Below are 19,549 nucleotides of genomic sequence, written 5' to 3'. Positions count from 1 at the left end.
TTCTGAACAATTTTTTCTCAGCACAACCGACCCTGCAACACTTTTATAAGCTTTTCAGACTCTTTCTGACGACCATATATTTGGCAGTGGCAGCCAGTCTCACATAGAGTACAAACTGAAACGTCAAATGAGCTCAGTGTAACTTTATACAATTGAAAGAGCCGTTCAAGGTACAGTCAAGGTCCACAGACCGTGTCCCCACGCCTACAGAGCACAACAGTTGCACATCCGCTGTCATTACACTGATAATATGCTCTTATCGCAACAACATAGCACAGCACGTATTAATTCAGGCTGCATTAAGCAAGTGCACCTTCACATACCATACACAAAATCGGAATGGATTTTACTCTGCATAAAACAGAAAACTAATGGAAGGTACGCTCTCCTACCATGAAGTCTGTTCGACAGAGCTCACATATCATTTTCACACTGTGTCGGACTGCCTCATTCGATTAAACAGGCTTAGTTCTTCATACAGTCCCACAAGCATACATCATCGGTAATGTCGCCACTTCGGGGTGGTGCTAGTGTAAAGCACAGATTTTTTTTTTATGTTTGTGGAATCTTAAGGGACTTAACTGCTAAGGTCATCAGTCCCTAAGCTTACACACTGCTTACCCTAAGTTATCCTAAGGACAAACACACACACCCATGCCCGAGGGAGGACTCGAACCTCCGCCGGGATCAGCCGCACAGTCCATGACTGCAGCGCCTCAGACCGCTCGGCTAATCCCGCGCGGCCAACACAGATTATTCACGCAGAAGATGTGCCTGTTCACGGCATATTTTGGCCTCCCAGATAGCATAGAGGTGATTCCAGAGAGTTTCTTGACTATGTTCCTGATGCACCTTATAGTCTCGAATCATCACTACCCAAAAATGCTCTATTAGTTGTACATCTTGTATTTACACAGCTCATTCCAACCCCGATACTTCTGGACGTCTGTTCAACCATTTTTTTGGCGGTTCCTGATGTGTGAATGTTGCAGTTACCGTGAATGAAATAGGTTATTTGTATCCCTGCTGCTGGCAACGGCCATGCCGCAGTGGATACACCGGTTCCCGTGAGATCACCGAAGTTAAGCGCTGTCGGGCGTGGCCGGCACTTGGATGGGTGACCATCCAGCTGCTATGCGCTGTTGCCATCTTTCGGGGTGCACTGAGCCTCGTGATGCCAAATGAGGAGCTACTCGACCGAATAGTAGTGGCTCCTGTCAAAGAAAACCATCATAACGACCGGGAGAGCGGTCTGCTGACCACACGCCCCTCCTATCCGCATCCTCAACTCAGGTTGACACAGCAGTCGGATGGTCCCGATGGGCCTCTTGTGGCCTGAAGACGGAGCGCTTTTTTTATCCCTGCTGCTGCATGAAGAGATGGTGCAACTGGCAGCCTATTTTGTTTTGAAACGCTAGTGTATTACTCAGACTCCATATTGGAAGGATTTGAAACAATTTTTTTCAGTCCAGTTATTATCATCCTCCCCCAAACAGCTAAGCACGTTCTTCAACTATTAGCTGTGGGAATAATGTAACTGTGGCAAGTGTTGTCAAAGCTCCATAAAGATTGTGTGCTGTACTCCTCATTTTTTTTTGTTTTTTTTTTTGTTTACAGCATCATTATGTCACTGAAGTCTTTACCAGGTGGGAGATGCGACCTGAAGATTAGGTTGTTTTCCAACAGTTATAAACATGAAGGCGTCGGTAGACATTGATAAAAAAAATGGCTCTGAGCACTGGGACTTAACTTCTGAGGTCATCATTCCCATAGAACTTAGAACCACTTAAACCTAAATAACCTAAGGACATCACACACATGCATGCCCGAGGCAGGATTCGAACCTGCGACCGTAGCGGTCGCGTGGTTCCAGACTGTAGCGCCTAGAACCGCTCGGCCACCCCGGCTGCCGATATTGATCATACTCACTGGCACGTCAAGTTTTGTGCCCAGTTCTCTAAACGACAGAAGTTTATTTTCGACTCTGACTTCTGCAATGTCACGATCTTGGTCCGTAGCAACTGCTTAAAGTCGTCCGCTTTTGGCAAGACTGAAGACATGCTGCGCCCTACTTTTGACATCTTCTTACCCAACTTTTTGCCTTTAGATCGGAATCGCCAGTTAACTCTGGAGTAGGGGCGTTAGGGTTACCGCTTTCATTTATACAAACAAAAAGTAAGACATTCTGCGAAACCGATCGGGGTGGCGCAGTGGTTAGACACTGGACTCGCATTCGGGAGGACGACGGTTCAATCCCGCGTCCGGCCATCCTGATTTAGGTTTTCCGTGATTTCCCTAAATCACTCCAGGCAAATTCCGGGATGGTTCCTCTGAAAGGGCACGGCCGACTTCCTTCCCAATCATTCCCTAATCCGATGAGACCGATGACCACGCTGTCTGGTCTCCTTCCCCAAACCGAGCAACCAACCATTCTGCGAAGAACTATTTCTTGTTATTAATTTTGGTGGTGTTGTGTAACTGTTTACGCAGCCCAAATATCATACTTGTGGAAATCACTGACTCCAGTGTAGGAGATAATGAGCGCGTGGCGTACGAGTTTCTTTATTAAAAAAAAAAAAAAGAAAAAAAAATCTGAGCAGGCAGAAGGGCTATTCCATGAGGTGCACATGGCTGGCTATTGTCTGCCGAAATACTGTGGCAAGAAGTCGACGTTAGCTGGGTGCAATCCCGAAACTTCACGAGCCGCAGGGGATTAGCCGATTGGTCTGAGGAGCTGCAGTCATGGACTGTGCAGCTGGTCCCGGCGGAGGTTCGAGTCCTCCCTCGGGCGTGGGTGTGTGTGTTTGTCCTTAGGATAATTTAGGTTAAGTAGTGTGTAAGCTTATGGACTGATGACCTTAGAAGTTAAGTCCCATAAGATTTCACACACATTTGAACATTTTTGAAACTCCACGAAATATTCATTACGCTCGAAAATCTTCAAGGTTGATTTGGGCTGCCCACATTTACGATTTCGACCAGTTGTCGTCGAAAGATACTTTTGATAATCAATGTACAAGAATATAATAAATTCATAGAACTCAGACCAAATTGAAACTTTAACAGGAAGAGGATATTTTTCAGAAACAGTGTCTATCTGGTTGTCCATACTTTTTTTACTGCAGCGACTAATTTTACGATGAGACATCTTTTAGGCGATGTGCATGTGAGCAATAATTCACAGAAACATGTGTGATCTGTACGCTGCAGCACTTATACGAATTAATGGAAATGAATGGTAATGCATTGAATATTTTTTCCTAAAAGACACTCCGCCTAAAAGCCGATGGTGAAATTAATTTTTGGCGTACGCTTTCCGGCGTGCCGCGCCAATAACTATAAAACTGCGGCGGCTCGGCTATGTCTGCGCGACTCGCGCTAATAGCTGGCAAATTGCCGGTGATCAACTGCGCTATTTATAGGCGCGCAGCGCTCGCTATCGCCACAGAACGTAAGCTGCCTGCCGTACGCGAGGCAAAAATTGGTGTTACTGTCGCAAATTGTTAACTAAGTGTCGGTGGTAGCGACGGTGGGAGTGTGAAAATCATCGGAAGGCTTGTTCGGTCTGTCCTTGATAATGGATCAAGAGAGACCATATCTGAGGATTTCATATTTTCTCACTCGCTATGGGCAAATTATCAGTCCTACAGAAAAAATTAACAGGTCATTTTTGTAGTAAATTGTATGTAGTTAAATCTTGTGCTGGGATAAACTTTCGATGGGGGCCACGGTTTCCGAGTTACTCTAGAAAAACGTATTCGAAGATCACTTTTGTACGTTTCTCTTGAATAATTCGAAAACTATGGCCTCCGTCGAAATCGTATCCCAGAAAAAAATTTAACTACATTAAATTTCCCACAAAAAAAATCCTGTTCATTTTTCTTGTGGGACTAGTAGTTAGTGCATAGGGTAAGTGAGAGAATATGAAAACACTACATGTTGTTTTTGAAAGCATTGGCTGTTTCATAAGACCCATCAGTAGGGGTAGTTGGATCACCCTACATATATATATATATATATATATATATATATATATATATATATATATATATATATATATGCTGGATGACAGGATGAAGGTGGAGGGGTATCAGATGCCTATTGCTGAGGAATTTTTTCACTATTAGTTTTTACTTGTTGTCATAGTGTCACAGGATAATTCTGTATCAAACCCACCTACTACAGTAACAAAAAAATAAATAAATAGAAAAAAAAAACAGAAAATGCAAGTGTAGGTTTCCGCGGCCGTTATCACAACCAACAAAATTCTTCAGGGTATGTGACTGCATTGGGAATATGTAAAAATCTCAGACTTTTCGGCAACTGTTGCAAATGGCCTTCCTCAGGCGGTGTTACTGACTGATGAATGAGAAGAACTTAAGATCTTATATACTCGTGGAAGAAGCTGTTTTGGTTATCTGGTGGAGTATCAAGGATGAGGAGGAGGGATGCTAACGTCCTTTATTTGTACTCCTCCTATTTCTTGTTACTGGTGGGAATAGATGCCCTTGATTGGGCTCTGCTTTATTTCTCGCCATTGGTGGAAAGAGGTGAATGAGAAACGGGCTGCAGTTACGGCGTACTGCTGTTTACTTGCTGCACAGTGCCGACTGAGGCGCGCCAGTGCTCGGCGTACCCACGGCCGCTGTTGTCTCCCGCGCGCCTCTGTATGTTGCTTTGGGTGAGCTGCCGTTCCATAGCGCCGTTACTGGTGTTGGCCAAGATGCCAGAGGTCGGTACCCATCTTCCCTGTTCATGTTGGCGCGTAGTTTTGCTATTCCTATCGCCTCTCTAATCTTCCTCCACAGGGTGACTGTTTCACCTTTACGAGGGGTTCTCTAAATATTATGTTTGTCTAACTCATCTTGGTGTTGCGCCATGTCTCACTTGTCACTTGGTGTGTTGTTTTAGACTAATGTATCTTTCACGTTCAGATATCTGTGTGCTAGTCGCCCCCCCCCCCCCCCCCCCCCCCGGTCTCGCCTACACACACTACTGCGCTTTTCATTGGGTCAAGAAAATAGGTTATTTGTTTATTTTATTGCTGCTTCGGAAAATTCGTTTGAGACCTACTCGGTGTAGGATTTTGCCCACACGTTCAGTGACCCCTTGTATGTGTGATAATAGGCCGGAGTTTCGTGCTTCTTTCTGCTATTTCTTACTGCCCTCATCCATTGTCACCATGCTTTTGTCTATTGTCTTCAACCAGTTACAATTAGCTCCAAAGATGGACCTCAGGTAGTTCCGCTATCAGACGTTCATCACTGATCCTGTGGGACTTCTTGGTTAAAGGGTGTAGGACGGATGTTCCGTGTAGACTCATGGTAGGAGGAGGCGTGTAATTGCCTGTCCGTGCTGGTGAATTTCCTCTGTGCTATGTGATCAAGTTTACAATCAGGCTTTCGGTAAACTTCGAAGTCGAGGAAAGGCAACATCCCGTTCTTTTCCATCTCCATAGTAAATTGGATTTTGCTGTGCTGCTGATTAGAGTGTTGATGGAAGTTCTGTAGCTCTTGTTTTCCATGTTGCCAGACACTAATTCTCTCATCATTCTAACCCTACCAGACTAAAAAATCAGCTTCTTTCACTAGTATATGGCAATTAGTTTTTCTCATTCAGAAATCTAAAAGACACATTAGAATTGTGTCTGAAAGGTCGGGAATTTTACATATTGACAATGCACTCACAGATCCGTTGTTAATAAGAAGACGGCGTGGGCAAGTTTTACTTACCATTAGCATACGAGCTTAGCAAAAATTGTGGTCTGGCCTGTACTGGCAAGACAGAACGTCTTATCAACACACTTGATGTCCGAAACAGCGCGACATCGCCAAAGTCATGTTCATTATTAACACAGGGCCCACTACTGTCACAGAGCTCACTCCTTCCAGCGACGGAGTAAACGTAATGTATGCGACAGGGTCCTCCTACTGCAAGCTTCTTCATACCACCCTACATGCTCTATTTGGCTACACGACAATCACGCTCTCCCGACCGCACGTGCAATGCTAGGAGATAGGCAATAAAGAGGTTTTAATTATTTCATTGAAGGGAATATTCATAATCTTCATTCAGACTGAGTCTGCAGCTACAATTTATTATTTAAGCGATTTCATACCACCTTCAGCTACTATTTTTATTTATTTGTTTCATTATTGTACTATTTTAGATACTTGAAAACGGTCTAGGATCGAAATTGTACAATAGTAGCACAAGTAAATGAGGCTGCTGATGGCGGTACGAAATAATTTTAAGTATATTTTACAGTTACTAACCACAGCTTGTTCGAACATTAAGACTTATATTATACAACAATGTGACGTGGTATAATGTAAGGACTCATATGCGAACGTCCATCTATGACGAAAACGCCATTGAACCAAGGGCAACATGGTAAGAGATATTCCAAAATTATCATCAATGATAAGATCCGCTGCAGTTTTGAACATTTTTATTTCCTGAAAGGAAAGAACAATCCGGTTTCGGGATCTGTGTCCCATCTTCGGGTGCATATAAAATGTGAGTCCATAAAAGTCGAATAACTTTTATGTACTCACGGTTTATATGCACCTGAAGATGCGACTCAGGTCCCGAAACCGGGTTGTGCTTTCCTTTTAGGAAATGGTGAAAATCGACAATTGTAAATGTGCCATCGAGAAAAAATTCAGAATTAGCCATGCCTGGAAGCAGGGATATTGTGAATAAATGCTTTGGCCACAGTTTAGCGTATTGTTCCCAGAATATTTATGCCAAGCACGAGCCACGACTCGCCATCACTAGTACCTCTTCTCCAACTCTCCAAACTTCACAGAAGTTTCTCCTCGATATTCTTTCTTCCACGAGCGTGGAATTTGTGCGGGAGAGCTTCTGCGAAGTTTTTAAGTTATGAAAAGAGCTGTGAGAGCGGGTTCTGACGTGCTTGGGTAGCTCACTCATTTCCGTCACTGCGGCAGACGTCTTCACCAGTCCCCAAGGCACCAGCACAGTCAGTATTGCAGATCAGAGGAATTTTCTAATGGCTGGAGAGCAAGAATAACGGGAAAAGTTCTAATGTTGCTGTATCGTGCTGCGATGAAAATTAGAGTCTTAAAGGGGTCGCGCTGTGCCGGACAGCCATACGTCGTTTCGTCGTTTAACGCCTGCTGAGTAGGCAGCCTTGATGACGCCGCGGTACCGCTTGGAATCACGGTGTCCCATGGGGTACAGCAAAAGTACGCCTTGAAATTTTGATTCCAGTATGGATACCAACAATCGAAAGTATTCCTATTAGATAAAATTTTACGCAAGAAGACGAGTTTGGGACACAATGTTATCTTAGGTTTTCACTGCGATTTGTTGGAGAAGGTATCGTATGTCAAACTGTGCGACGGTGAAACTTGTGTTGGATTATAATCCAAACCGAAGGATCTGTGTACTACATCTACACCAATGTCAGTAAATTTCCAATATGTTTTTTTTTTCAGTCATCAGTCTACTGACTGGTTTGATGCGGCCCGCCACGAATTCCTTTCCTGTGCTAACCTCTTCATCTCAGAGTAGCACTTGCAACCTACGTCCTCAATTACTTGCACGACGTATTCCAATCTCGGTCTTCCTCTACAGTTTTTGCCTTCTACAGCTCCCTCTAGTACCATGGAAGTCATTCCCTCTTGTCTTAGCAGATGTCCTATCATCCTGTCCCTTCTCCTTATCTGTGTTTTCCACATATTCCCTTCCTCTCCGATTCTGCGTAGAACCTCCTCATTCCTTGCCTTATCAGTCCACCTAATTTTCAACATTCGTCTATAGCACCACATCTCAAATGCTTCGATTCTCTTCTGTTCCGGTTTTCCCACAGTCCATGTTTCACTACCATACAATGTTGTACTCCAGACGTACATCCTCAGAAATTTCTTCCTCAAATAAGGACGGTATTTGGTATTAGTAGACTTCTCTTGGCCAGAAATGCCTTTTTTGCCATAGCGAGTCTGCTTTTGATGTCCCCCTTGCTCCGTCCGTCATTGGTTATTTTACTGCCTAGGTAGCAGAATTCCTTAACTTCATTGACTTCGTGACCATCAATCCTGATGTTAAGTTTCTCGCTGTTCTCATTTCTACTACTTCTCATTACCTTCGTCTTTCTCCGAATTACTCTCAAACCATACTGTGTACTCATTAGACTGTTCATTCCGTTCAGCAGATCATTTAATTCTTCTTCACTTTCACTCAGGACCCGTCTCTCCCTGTAGCTTACCCCTACTTTTTTCAGAATCTCGAACAGCTTGCACCATTTTATATTCCCGAACACTTTTTCCAGGTCGACAAACCCTATGAAAGTGACTTGATTTTTCTTTAGCCTTGCTTCCATTATTAGCCGTAACGTCAGAATTGCCTCTCTCGTCCCTTTACTTTTCCTAAAGCCAAACTGATCGTCACCTTGCGCATTCTCAATTTTCTTTTCCATTCTTCTGTATATTATTCTTGTAAGCAGCTTCGATGCATGAGCTGTTAAGCTGATTGTGCGATAATTCTCGCACTTGTCAGCTCTTTCCGTCTTCGGAATTGTGTGGATGATGCTTTTCCGAAAGTCAGATGGTATATCGCCAGACTCATATATTCCACACACCAACGTGAATAGTCGTTTTGTTGCCTCTTCCCCCAATGATTTTAGAAATTCTGATGGAATGTTATCTATCCCTTCTGCGTTATTTGACCGTAAGTCCTCCAAAGCTCATTTAAATTCCGATTCTAATACTGGATCCTCTATCTCTTCTAAATCGACTCCTGTTTCTTCTTCTATCACATCAGACAAATCTTCACCCTCATAGAGGCTTTCAATGTATTCTTTCCACCTATCTGCTCTCTCCTCTGCATTTATCAGTGGAATTCCCGTTGCACTCTTAATGTTACCACCGTTGCTTTTAATGTCACCAAAGGTTGTTTTGACTTTCCTGTATGCTAAGTCTGTCCTTCCGACAATCATATCTTTTTCGATGTCTTCACATTTTTCCTGCAGCCATTTCGTCTTAGCTTCCCTGCACTTCCTATTTATTTCATTCCTCAGCGACTTGTATTTCTGTATTCCTGATTTTCCCGGAACATGTTTGTACTTCCTCTTTTCATCAATCAACTGAAGTATTTCTTCTGTTACACAAGGTTTCTTCGCAGCTACCTTCTTTGTACCTATGTTTTCCTTCCCAACTTCTGTGATGGCCCTTTTTAGAGATGTCCATTCCTCTTCAACTGTACTGCTTAATGCGCTATTCCTTATTGCTGTATCTATAGCGTTAGAGAACTTCAAACGTATCTCGTCATTCCTTAGTACTTCCGTATCCCACTTCTTTGCGTATTGATTCTTCCTGACTAATGTCTTGAACTTCAGCCTACTCTTAATCACTACTATGTTGTGATCTGATTATATATCTGCTCCTGGGTACGCCTTACAATCCAGTATCTAATTTCGGAATCTCTGTCTCACCATGATGTAATCTAATTGAAATCTTCCCGTATCTCCATTCTTTTTCCAAGTATACCTCCTCCTCTTGTGATTCTTGAACAGGGTATTCGCTATTACTAGCTGAAACTTGTTACAGAACTCAATTAGTCTTTCTCCTCTTTCATTCCTTGTCCCAAGCCCATATTCTCCTGTAACCTTTTGTTCTACTCCTTCCCCTACAACTGCATTCCAGTCTCCCATGACTATTAGATTTTCGTCCTCCTTTACATACTGCATTACCCTTTCAATATCCTCATACACTTTCTCTATCTGTTCATCTTCAGCTTGCGACGTCGGCATGTATACCTGAACTATCGTTGTCGGTGTTGGTCTGCTGTCGATTCTGATTGGAACAAACCGGTCACTGAACTGTTCACAGTAACACACCCTCTGCCCTACCTTCCTATTCATAACGAATCCTTCACCTGTTGTACCATTTTCGGCTGCTGTTGACATTATCTGACCAGAAATCCTTGTCTTCCTTCCACTTCACTTCACTGACCCCTACTATATGTAGATTGAGCCTTTGCATTTCCCTTTTCAGATTTTCTAGTTTCCCTACCACGTTCAAGCTTCTGACATTCCACGCCCCGACTCGTAGAACGTTATCCTTTCGTTGATTATTCAATCTTTTTCTCATGGTAACCTCCCCCTTGGCAGGCCCCTCCCGGAGATCCGAATGGGGGACTATACCGGAATCTTTTGCCAATGGAGAGATCATCATGACACTTCTTCAAATACAGGCCACATTTCCTGTGGGTACACGTTACGTGTCTTTAATGCAGTGGTTTCCATTGCCTTCTGCATCCTCATGTCGTTGATCATTGCTGATTCTTCCGCCTGTAGAGGCAATTTCCCACTCCTAGGACAAGAGAGTGCCCTGAACCTCTATCCGCTCCTCCGCCCTCTTTGACAAGGCCGTTGGCAGAATGAGGCTGACTTCTTATGCCGGAAGTCTTCGGCCGCCAATGCTGATTATTTATCAAAATTTAGGCAGTGGCGGGGATCGAACCCGGGACCGGAGACGTTTTGATTATGAATCTAAGACGCTACCCCTAGACCACGGGTACCCTCATATGTGTTATGCTGGATTAAGTCTCACAACAGTGTAAATTTTTGACTACCCTTTAGGAAAAACTACATGTCATATCCCGCACACACTTAACGAATTTGATACACTGCTGCAGATTAACAGCGAAAAAGGAGGGACAACAAATACTTAAATGTCGCTAAAAGAGTGAGAAACATGAAACCGTTTGTTTCCCTTCTGGTGACGTACGATGGAGAACCTCGCACTTGCTTGAATTGTAGTTCAAGTGATCACCACAAAATCAATTGTACACTGGTTAGAAAGGCGAAGGAAAAGTCACACTCTTCCCTAATTACAGAGCGAAGTAACACGGGAGATACACCTACACATGGAAACGCACATCTGAATTTACCGTTAATAAGTGAGGACACTGCAAGACAAAATAACATAGTCAAGGACAAAAGTATCACACAAACCAATAGTCCAACACGAAAACTCGAGCATACTGCTCTTAAGAAAGATACCAAGTCGGTAAAATCCAAGCGAATGACATGAAATCAATCCCCCCTCTCCCCCCCCCCCCCCTTCCAAGATATGCAAAACCTTGAAACAGCTTCAGAGAATAACGAAAACATTAACACAGGACGGGATTGAGGGAATGGTTGATACCAAAAAGTGGCCCACAGTAACCAAATACATGGGGAGAACGTACACTTGACCACACACTTTCGGGGAACACGTAACTGACACTGTAGACCCTCACTCCTCCGAAAATAACAGTAAGTGGTCGCACCATGTCGGAAAATAAACAAATACTGCACTGGAAATATTTTACACTATTACATGTAAGACCATAAAACAGCAACTTCAGATATTAACTGAGTAGAATCAAACGTAAAAAGACTGTTCCTAAGCGGCAGACATAAACATCACCATTTTACTCGATGTGGGAACTAACAAAATTTTAGATATTGCCGGATATCAGGTTATTTTTAACACAAGGTAGCCAAAGTGCCACCGCAATTATTGAGGGCAATGACGGCGTAAAATACAAAACACAATGGTTACTATCCATGGGCAGAGCAATCTCTATTCTAATAAAATATTTGCTGTTCATAAATATTTGCGCTCCCATTAGAGGTAATTCCAGACAACACAGAAGCAATTTCCTTCGCTGCGAAATTACATGTCTGTTAACGAGATCACACTATAAGTTAATTTCAGGAAGAGATTTTAACAACGGTTTGCGACCAGAGGACAAAGGCCCAAACTTTAACTGTTGTGATTCAAATATTAATAGAGGGATTAATATTAACGGAGACTGACCAACCTTTCCCTTTAAATACTTGGATTACTTATGCAAGCAACATACCTAAAAGCAGATTAGATAGGTTTTACGTGAATAAAGGTTTTAAATGCAACGCTGCCAATATTGTGCCGTACGGCCGATTAGTTTCGTGATCGTGCTCTTACTACACATCTATAACAAAATACTTGAAACTTCCTGGCAGATTAAAACTGTGTGCCGGACCGATACGCGAACTCAGGACCTTTGCCTTTCGCGGGCAACTGCTCTGCCAACTGAGCTACCCAAGCACGACTCACGCTCCGTCCTCACAGCTGTACGTCCGATCAACAAAATACTTTTTTATGCCAAGAAATGTAGCTATTAAACGTTTCTCTTTTAAATGAGACGGCTTGAAGGAAGCATGCACTAGAATATTGTCTCCCACTTCTAAGGGACTTATATGGCAAATGAAGGAAATCAGTGCGCAGTGCACTTAAAACCAAAAATTCTAACGCTTAATTCGTAGCTTTAAACACATTACATGATCACGGAAGCTAAGCGTCATCACGTACCAAAATGAATCAATATTTCATATCGTGAAACAACTGAAAATGGAGGAGCAAAGATAATTACAAAACTCATAAACACACAGATACCTGGTATGATACCAGACCACGATCAAACAATATGTTGTGGGTTGTTTTACCGACCTATATACAGAATCTGAACCTAATATAAACATACAAAACGTAGCAAAAGGAATCAATCTTGACGTCAACATCGCAATATGTTGTGCGTTGTTTTACCGACCTATATACAGAATCTGAACCCAATATAAACATACAAAACGTAGCAAAAGGAATCAATCTTGACGTCAACATCGCAGTATTTAAAACAATAAAAAATTCTGAAATTAAAGCAGTAATATTGCAAATTCCCTAAAATATAAAGCTTCCAATATAGACGGATTTTCAGTAGATTTTTACAAGAAGTTCTGATGCTTGATTCTAGTGGTACTTACTATGAGTTAACCTCGAACAGAAACCTGCCCTCGTGATGCATTGATTGTGCGATTATTTTGTCACGCAGAAAACACACTCAAGCACGTTACAGAATTTCAGCCAAATCACATTACTGTACATTGATTTTAAAATAAAAACGCGCCTAATACACTATAAACTCCAGCAGTCCTCTCAATGGAAATGCCGTGTTGCTAAGGTATCCCGTCGGGTACACCATTCAAATCAAATGGTTCAAATGGCTCTGAGCACTATGGGACTTAACATCTATGGTCATCAGTCCCCTAGAACTTAGAACTACTTAAACCTAACTAACCTAAGGACAGCACACAACACCCAGCCATCACGAGGCAGAGAAAATCCCTGACCCCGCCGGGAATCGAACCCGGGAACCCGGGTGTGGAAAGCGAGAACGCTACCGCACGACCACGAGATGCGGGCGGTACACCATTCGCCTGGTGCAAGTCTTTCGAGTTGACGCCACTTCGGCGACTTGCGTGTCGATGGAGATGAAGTGATGATTATAAGGACAACACAACACCAAGTCTCTGAGCCGAGAAAACCTACGACCCAGCCGCAAATCGAACCCGGGCCGTTAGGTATGACATTCCGTCGCGCTGACCACTCAGCTACCAGGGGTGGGCAACCTCTCCATGGTAATCCGATATCCAACCAATGTCAGATATATTAGCTGAATATAGGGTGAAAAGTGGCTACACTGAGCCACGGCGCCAGAGATTGCGCCAAAGAGTATTATTCAGCAGCCTCCACGGAGTGCCTGTCGAGGTCTAGTAGCAGAGTGCTTGTTAAGAACTCGTAGTAGTCAGTGCTTGGGGAGAGCTCGTAGTAGTCAGTGCTTGTTGAAAACTCGTGGTAGTAAGTGCTTGCTGAGATGTCGTAGTGGCGAGTCGGTGTGGAGAGATTGTAATGTTGAGAGTGCTTTTCATCAATATAAACGAAGGTAAAAAAAAAAAAAAATTCTTTTCTCTCTCATTATTTCAGTGTCCTGAATAATGCGTCATTACAGGTTCAGTCAACAAAGCATCTGGCGTGTGTTCTTGTATTAGAGTGTAATTCTGCTTTCCTTAGGCAATTACAGTATTTCTATTTCTTAATTACTTCAGTACAAATGATAGTTAAAATTTCTTGTCTTAGTGAAGAAGAACCGTGCTAGATGTTTACGTTGAATCACACTTCCACACACAGAACAGCTACACTTGAGCTTTGTTGGCTTCGTAGGTTTTATAGTTGCTGGGGACTTAATTAATTAATTGTATTAACGAAAATTTTCATTTCATTCTTTGTTGTTGTTCTATGCAGTCAGATAGTGTAATAATACTAGTCAGGGCCAACTGTTTACGAAACAGCGTAATCGAACATACAGCTACTAAAAAAATTGAAATTATTTTCATTTTATTTAATTAAGCCCCTATGCACGTGGCGACCCTGCCAGGATCGTCCCTTGGAATTCTTCTGATTGTAAAAATAGTAGACAGTAGTATTGTTGTAGTAATTTTAGTTTAGTAATTGTAGTCTATTTTGCATGTGTAGATTTGGTAATTGTCATCCTTCTAATGGTATTTTTTCTCAGAATTTGATTTGTTGTCTTGTATACGCGTTTGACAATTTAGTGCAATTATTTCAATTGTTCGATAATCGTGTTTGAAGGAAACATTTCGTGTGAATGGTATTGTTGGAGATAAAGTGTCATTGTGTGCAATTTTCATATAGTGACGAATTTTGTATATTTTGTAAATGATTACGCGATCGATGAAGAAGGCAAAAATGATGGATAGTGAGAATGACGAAATTGTTAACATGGCGAACTCGCCAACAGAGGATAACAGTGTGATGAATAATGAAGTGGAAAACAATGTAATAAGTCGGGAAAATAGTCCGGAACCATTTCAAAATTTTTCTCAATCAGAAAATTCAAAGAATACGAGATTAACCATAGAAGATTCTGAAATAGTATCGAACACAGATGGCCTTACAGCTATGACGAAGGAAGTTAGTTTTGTGGGAAATGTTAGGGTCGAAAGGAATTTTGAACTAGCTCATACGGAGCAGTTGATGGGTGCAATATTAAATCTGGGATCACGGTTAGACTCACTGGGATCACAGTTACGATCGAAATTTAAAACAGAGATGGGAACTTTGGCAACACGGTTAGACTCACAAATGGGAACAATGGAAACACGGTTAGGATCTGAATTTAAAACAGAGATTGGATCAATTAAAACAGAGATGGGAACTTTGGAAACACGGTTAGACTCACGAATACGGACATGTTTCAAAAATATGAAAGATGAATTAAAGAAAGAAATCAGAGAAGAAGTACAACCAATTTTGAATGCTCACAATAATAGATTAATTGCAGTAGAAATCAGACAAAAGGAACAGGATAGAGAACAGGAGGAAAGAGATCGCGTGATAGTACAGAAATTTTCAGAGTTAAATTTACAACGCGCACACGATAAGGAAGAAATATTTGAGAGAATCGAGGAATCCGTACCAAATGACAGAATAAATAACCTAACACAACAATATGAACAGTTAACTACCAAATGTGTTAATACTGAAACCCGAGTCGCGACACTTACGGAAGACGTAAATAAACAGAAAGAACAAATAGGTGATTTATCGGAAAGAGTGGAGGAGATTTCAGATAAATTGACAAGTCTTAGTTTAAATGGGGACAGAGATTCAGATGATACAGCACCATTGCCATTTGCAGAAACCGAAGAGTACCAGAACATAAATAAGCATGTTGAAAATCAGGGAAAATTTAATGAACGCGTGAAAAGGGAATTTCAGGCATTAAAAAAGCAAGTCAAACAAATTGAAGGCGAAATCGTAGGAAAAGACGGCAAAAGAAATTTAGAATCACAGATACCAGAGGGGTTTGAAGAAAATAATTTGTTTCATTTACGGGATGCAACAAGAGAGCGCCAGGCGCGTGAATTTAACAATAATCGTCATTGGGACTGGGACAGACGCGGTAGGTCTTTGTCGCCACGAGGAGAAAACTTTGACTATAAACATTTTTTGACTGTTCGGAAATTTAAGATCTTCCGCAATTCTAAGAATGACATACATCCATGTGCATGGTTAGATCAATTTATGCACGCACTCCCACCAAATTGGCCACTAAGTCACAAACTGGAATTTATGTGTGGATATTTAGAAAACGAACCGGCGACGCGGATGCGCGCACTCATTAGAGATTGTAATAATCTAAATGATTTTTATCATGCATTTCTATCGGCATATTGGTCCGAAAACACGCAAGACAGAGTCAAACACAGTCTTATTATGCAGCGTAATTTCAAACAGTCTGAGTTCCGCACGCCAGCAGAATATTTTGAAGACATGATTCGAAAGAATCAGTTCCTTTCCAACCCTTACAGCCCGACTGAATTAATTCGCATTTGTTTAACTAAGCTGCCACAATCCATAAGACAAATTGCTTTAGCCGGAAGATGTAAAGACGACATTGAGACTTTTAAGACTTTGCTACAAGAACTCGAGTATGACAATGACGACGGGACTTCCTGTAATTTTTTCAGTAACAGTAATTACAATAGATTTTCAGAGAAAAGAGATAGTGATCGGAACGGGCGTTATATGGGTAATTTTGAGAATGACAGACGTAACAGACAGGACAATAGATACCAGCCTTATGACAAGAACAGACGTTCTAACAGAAATTACACAGACAATTATAATAACGGTAATTCGTACCGGAATGATCAATCATACGGAAACAGTAATCGGTACCATCAAGACAGAAGTTATTCATACAGTAATAGAAATTCTTACTATAGAAATAATCAGGGTAGTAGATACAACAATAATTTCAGAAGTGACAGTCGAAATTACACAAGAAGTAGTTATGCAGACAGACAGGAAAACAGAAATTTTAATAACAGACACAACCAAGAATTTGCATCTAACAGACAGGAAGGACCTAATTGGCATCCTCCACGTGACAGAACTTCAGAGAGACAAGTGCAAATAGTAGAAATTGATCCGCGAAATGACGGGAATAATCAAAGACGTGACGCAAACAATCGACAATGACTTGCAGCTTCGGCTTCTGGCAGCAATATAGACGGTTCAGAAAGTAATGACACTACGACTTTACACTACGTACGCCTGGAAGACATGAGAGACATTTTGTTAGACGAAAAGGAAAATAATGTAGACGCATTTTTACATCCTGTTATTGAAGTATGTGCCGGTAAGAATAAGTTCACTGCATTTTTAGATTCTGGGTGCCCATTGAATGTCATTAGTGAATCAATTTTTCGTATATGTGAAAGAACTATTGCTTGTCCTGTGTTACCTGTTTCTAAAACTACAATTCGAGGCGCTATTTATGGAAAAAGTGTGGAAGTTAAACAACAGACCAACTTAAATTTCATTTGTCAAGGATACGAATTTTCTGCTAATTTTATTATTGTTCCATTACTCAGTACACAAATTTTATTAGGTATGGAGTTTCTTAACACACATAAGGCAATTTTGAACTTTAAAGAAGGAGGTGTGAACTTGACTGTTGCCGGAATGCCGATATGTTTGAAATTTTTCGAGTGTTTAGCAAGATCTGAATCAGATACAAAATGTTTAAGGTTTCTTACTTCTGATGTTTTCGTTGGGCATTATGACGACAATGTGTTTATTCATGACAATGACAATAGATACAGAGACGCGATGGATGATATAATTAATAGTGAAGAATTAATTAATGAAAAGGTTAAGAAAGCTGAAGTGCCAGATGACGTTGCAAGAGAAGAGCTGTACCACATTCTGACTTCACGTGCTACAGTATTTAGTCATCACACAGGAACTATACAAGGCCTACAATATCTATTTAAAGTAAAAGAACACACACCATTTCGGGGGAAAACGTACGCTATTCCTTTGCTTACAGAGACAAGGTTAGGAATGAACTTCAATACATGTTAGATCAGGGCATTATTGAGCCTGCAGTCAGTCTTTATACTAGCCCATTACACGTTGTTCTTAAAAAGGATGGGTCAATTCGTTTGGTTCTGGATTCCAGACAGATAAATAATATCATCATTCCTGAAACTGACCGCCCACAAAATTTAGATGAACTTCTTCAACATTTCCATGGAATTAAAGTTTTATCCACGATTGATATGCGCGCAAGTTTTTGGCAAATAGAACTCCACCCTGATTGTAGAAAATATACTGCCTTTTTAGCCTTTGGTAACTGTTACCAGTTTCGGAAATTACCGTTTGGACTTACTGTATCTTCAGCAGCATTCATTCGTAGCTTAAATGAAATTTTACCTGTTTATCTTCGTGACAATATTACTTCTTATGTTGACGATATTCTTATTGCTAAACGTTCTTGGAGTGAGCACAACAAAATTTTGAATTCATTATTACGTATCTTTGCAAGGGTTGGCATTACAGTGAACTTAGAAAAATCTGAATTTGGTCGTTCTCAGGTGAAATTTCTCGGTCACATTATTTCTACAGAAGGTATTCTTCCTGATCCAGAGAACTAGACGCTATTCGTAATTATGCTGTTCCTACCACAAAACGTGATGTTCGTAGTTTTCTTGGTGTATGTAATTTTCTTAGACACTTTGTTAGATTGGACAATTTGGCCACACCTCGTTTATGCGAACTATCTGGAAAGAAATCTAATTGGTGTTGGGATGAGGAAGCTCAGTCAGAATTTGAACAACTTCGTGATGCCTTGGTTGCTGCTCCACTTCTTTCACATCCGGATTTATCTAAAGATTTTTGTTTGGCGACGGACTCATCATACAAAGGCCTAGGTGCACATTTATTTCAAGAGATAGAAGAAGACGGCGTTGTAGTTCAGAAAACTATTGCATTTGGAAGTCGTGTTCTCTCTAAATCAGAAAAGAATTATTCGATTACGGAACTTGAAGCTTTGGCTGTTGTTTGGGCTTTTACAAAATTTCGCACATTTTTGTTTGGCAGACATACTAAGGTTTACACCGATCATCGAGCTCTGGAATTTCTTATGTCGACAAAATTAACTCACGGCAGATTGTCACGATGGGCGTTGTACCTACAGGAATTTGATTTTAGTATTGTTTACATACAGGGTTCTTCAAATATTGTTGTCGATGCTTTATCACGTGCGCCTATGGGTTTGAAACAAAGTGCTGAAGAGGACAGCAAGGAAAACAATTATTGTTTGATGTATATTCAAGGTGTTGCGTTTGAGAACTTTATTTCGTCTTCGCTCCAGGACATCGCTAAGGAGCAAAATAAGGATCCAATCTGGAAGGACATTAAGGAGAAGTGGAGGAGAAAGGAAAGCGTAGCGATTAGACAGCATTATTTAGTTCGCAATGAAATTCTTTTTAAACGAAAATCGGTCGACAACTCTGTTTGGTTAGTTTGTATTCCTGATGAGTGGGTTAATAAGCTGATTTGGTATACGCATTTCAGTTATGCACACTTTGGTCCCATAAAATGCTTTCATAAATTACGAGAAAATTGCTACTTCAGTAATATGGAAAAACGTATTCGATCTGTTCTGGCCAAATGCAAATTATGTCAAAAGGCTAAGCCGCCAACAATTTCTCACAGAGCACCGTTGTTTCCTATCATTCCAGCGAAATTAAAGGACATGGCTGCAGTCGATTTGTTCGGTCCAGTGGTTCGTTCTACTAATGGTTTTGCGTACATTTTCGTAGCAGTGGAATTGACATCAAAATATG

General features: G+C 41.3%; 1 pseudogene; it reads left to right on the top strand.

Moving 5' to 3' along the window:
- Window positions 1-1,031: 1,031 nt before the first annotated feature.
- Window positions 1,032-1,148, top strand: LOC126476244 (5S ribosomal RNA; annotated as a pseudogene).
- The last annotated feature ends 18,401 nt before the right edge of the window (window positions 1,149-19,549 follow it).

The sequence above is a fragment of the Schistocerca serialis genome, chromosome 4, assembly GCF_023864345.2.
Source record: "Schistocerca serialis cubense isolate TAMUIC-IGC-003099 chromosome 4, iqSchSeri2.2, whole genome shotgun sequence".
NCBI lineage: Eukaryota > Metazoa > Arthropoda > Insecta > Orthoptera > Acrididae > Schistocerca > Schistocerca serialis.
The sequence above is the reverse complement of the archived record's forward strand: the minus strand, read 5'-3'. Positions and strand labels throughout refer to the sequence as shown.